General features: G+C 34.3%; 1 long non-coding RNA gene across 1 annotated transcript; it reads right to left on the bottom strand.

The window, feature by feature from the left end:
• LOC108663053 lies at positions 1,526–3,303 on the bottom strand. Its single transcript, XR_001928934.1, has 3 exons — positions 3,227–3,303; positions 2,288–2,355; positions 1,526–1,611 (listed from the first exon to the last, which is right to left on the bottom strand). It is a non-coding gene; the product is annotated as an uncharacterized LOC108663053 (long non-coding RNA).

A 3,871-nucleotide genomic window follows, 5' to 3' on the forward strand; every position in this document is an offset into this window, starting at 1 on the left:
ACTATTAAGGAAATATAAGATGGATTTAGACGGAAGTTACATAGAAGGGTTAAGTAGGCACTTAATATAACAAATAAGTTGCCGGTGTTTATAATATAAAGAGTTACGTAAGCAAAGGATGTGAACGATTTTAGTAAAAATGTATTAAGATGTGAGTTAGTCAAATATGGATTCATGATAAAATGAGAAATAGAAGTGGAATTGATGCACTAATTATATTAAGTTTGGATTGTTGATAGGAAGTACCAAAGTAAAGATAGTGTACTATAGCGGCGTGTAGAAGCAAGTTACAAGCAACCGGCAAGTAAGAATAGCTAGATATGCCTCCGAACAAATAGCGATGTAATATCCCACTATCGTAAGGTGAGTGAACTTGCATCAAAGTATTTTTGGGAAATACATATGTGTTGGGATGAAGCATTTAAATGATTTTACTTGGTTTTCATTAAATTATGCAAGGGAACAAGCCTTTGATAAAATGTTTTGATGTTATGAAAATGTGAAATGTGTAAAAAGATGAATCCATGTGCTCCTATATTATGTTGGTATGTATATATATGAATATGTGTTGTGCATTGATGAATAATGTTGTGTGATAATGATGACCTAGCTATGTGCGATGTGGGAGTGCACATGAGTTGATGATGACCTGGCTATGTGCGAGTAGGGAGTGCGCATACACCGATAATGACCCGGCTATGTGCGAGTAGGGAGTGCGCATAAGCCGATGATGACCCGGCTATGTGTGAGTAGGGAGTGCACATAAGCCAATGATGATGACCCGGCTATGACGATGAATGAAGTGGGGTGGTGTACGTGTTTATATATGTATATGTGATAGAAAGTTTATGATTATAATATGTGATTGAAATGAATAATGAGAAACTTGATTATTTTCAATGTGTTCACTTTGATGTGCAATATGGTAGGAATGGATTTTGTGGCATGTGAAAACCCCTCAATTGTCATCCACCCTGAATCTCGCTGCACCAAGAAACTCTTGAGTAGTTCCAGATTCCTAGTGCAGTACTTCCAATTTGACAATGATTTTGACCACCTTCCAGTCAGAACTGAGAAAATTAGTAAACATAAAAGTTGTAGCCCAGCCTCTTAGCTTTCTAATGGTCTAAAAATTAGGTCAATTGAACTTCTGTAGTGGGAGATATGCTGATAAAACCAAAACATATCCAAATTGAGACTATTTCTCGCTGTAGCGAGAAACTTGCTGTCTTACTTGCTACCTTGATTGATTTTGACATATTTTTAACCCATTTAACTTCATGGATTGATCATGGGTTTTTGCAACACTACGAGGTTATTAATCAAAGCTTGAAATGAGGGGTTTTTAGTAAGAAATTAAATCAATTGCATTGTTTTTGAAACAAATGCATCATGATTTCCAAGTTTTCCTTATCGATTGCTTGTTCCCTTCTTATGTTCACTCACTAAGTTTTATACTCACATTTTTAAACTTCATGTTTTCAGATTTAGAGCTAGTTGGGACCTAGATTGAGTTGTCCATGTATGCTCGCCTCCTTGGTAGGTACTATGGCATCTCAGTAGCTGTACCTTCACCCATGGTCACTCCGCTAACGGTCAAGGGTCTGTTACCTGTGAACACGTATATGTGATGTAAACCGCTAGTATCCATGTTATAAGTCAAATATGTATATTTGATTACTGATACCACTAGGAGTTGGCAAACGAGTGACATTATTTTGACATAATAAAATTATAAGTATTGTCACGACTCGAAATTCTCATGGAGCTCGTGACAACCGCTGCGACGTTTCGATTAACATTCATTACCCGAAATGCCAACCGAAACCTCGCAAGGCTTTCGCATCAGTTTTACTTCTCCCTTGTCAGCAACAGTTATTAAATACCTTATTTTAAAGAAATATAAACTAATTTCAAATAAAAAACAATCAAAAAGTAATTTCTACTACACAAGGGTATTTTGGTCATTTTATCCAAAATTTCGAACCCTGGTAAAAATATGATATACAAGTAATAAGCATCCATTTCATGTCTAAAAATAAGTTTCATTGTCTAATTCATCAATTTAAAGTGAAATTATAGCTATTCAAATTAAATAAAAATATTAAATAAAAAATTACATTTTCTTATAAAACAATATTTATAGAACTCTGCGTAAATAATTTTTGTAGCATAAAAGCAAAATAAGTTCATATATATAATAGCACACTAAACCAAGTATACAAAAATATTCTGCAATGACATGTGGGCCTCTAAAATAACAAAATAAACAAGACTATAGACTTACGATTTCTAAGGGTGCAAATCCAAAAACAAACCCTCGACATAATCAGCGGTCTACACACTACCCTAAGCCTGAAATAGGTGAAAAGAAGGGGTGAGTTTTTATAAACCCAGTGAGTAAGCAAATTTCATCTATAACATCTAAAGTCGAGTAAATGGAGACAATTTAAAAACATCTCAGTATAATATGATTCATAACATCAAATCTCATTTCAACCCATATAAATCAATTACATTTCATCAAAAATAATCAACAAGGCTTATGACTTTCTTAAAAACTTGGCTCATGCCAAAAATTAGTACTCAATGATGCCTTGCGCCGAGCATCCAACCGAGTCCGCCAAGGTAGTTAAAAAGACATACACATAAAACATGTTTTCACGTTTAAAAACATAGTCGTTCCTTGGCGTTGGCTGAGTTTCACTTTCACGTGGCGGTTCTGCGTGAAGTGAACTCTAAACTTTACCTTAGGAGATACCCTCCGTGCCTCTCGTACTGAGGTAAATATAATAGGGTTTACCGCGCCCCTCTAATAGGCTAGTCCACGAAAACCTGCCCACTGCAATAAGCTAAATACATAACCCACCAAATTAATAAAATTTCGACAGCATAACATGGCTGATATAGTACTATCCAGCCTGTCAATGTAAGACAAAATAATTTATATAATTCACAAAACCACAATTCCAGCCATTCATGCTACCACAATTTCATAAGCCATCAATTCAAATCATGTATATATATATAATACGAATGTCTAGCCTCCACTTACTCTATTTCGAAATTCAACATTTAGTTTCAGAATAATTTATAAATCTCATTCATTTAACCAACATTTAAAATGTAAAACATAATAATTTGCAAATTAAGTGCCTTATTCTTTAAAATCATAAAACAAGTATAAACCACTTTAGAAAATTAAGATGAACATCTGATTACTCACTATAATGGGAATTTGGAGTGGTAAGAGTACTCCTATTCTCGGTCCTCCGGCACGATATCTTTGCGCTTATCGGGGGGTTCAGCACCTATCCATAATACATGATACGTAATTCAATACATTGGTGTCAAATTGTTATAAAACTATTTCAGACTCTATATGAATGCATGAAGTTGAATGAGAAATGTTTGGATAGTCACTTAAAGACGATGTTCTACGTAGGTTCAATTGTGATCGGAAGGAATTTGTATTCGACCTAATTCGTACTATACACCATTGATTTAACCAAAACATCCGATTCAACTCCAAATATATTCATTACACTTCCAATAATCTAATACACCAAAGTATTACAATGAACTTGATTTTTGACTAACTTCACCATGTTCTGAAATTCATTCTGATTCCGAACTAACATACTAATCAATGTCTACACAATCTTGTAAATCCATATATATCATTAGGAATCAAACCCAAGTCCATTTACTATGATTTTTTCGGTTTCCATCAAGCCATTTTCTAAAGGAACTATACTTTTCAATAACCAGTTTCGATATCCAACATCATAATTCATCAATTCCTAGCTAAATAACATGAATTACAACCAAATCCATCATCAACATGCCCTATAGAAAATTCGGCCAAATG

The sequence above is a fragment of the Theobroma cacao genome, chromosome 8 (genome assembly GCF_000208745.1).
Source record: "Theobroma cacao cultivar B97-61/B2 chromosome 8, Criollo_cocoa_genome_V2, whole genome shotgun sequence".
NCBI classification, from domain to species: domain Eukaryota; kingdom Viridiplantae; phylum Streptophyta; class Magnoliopsida; order Malvales; family Malvaceae; genus Theobroma; species Theobroma cacao.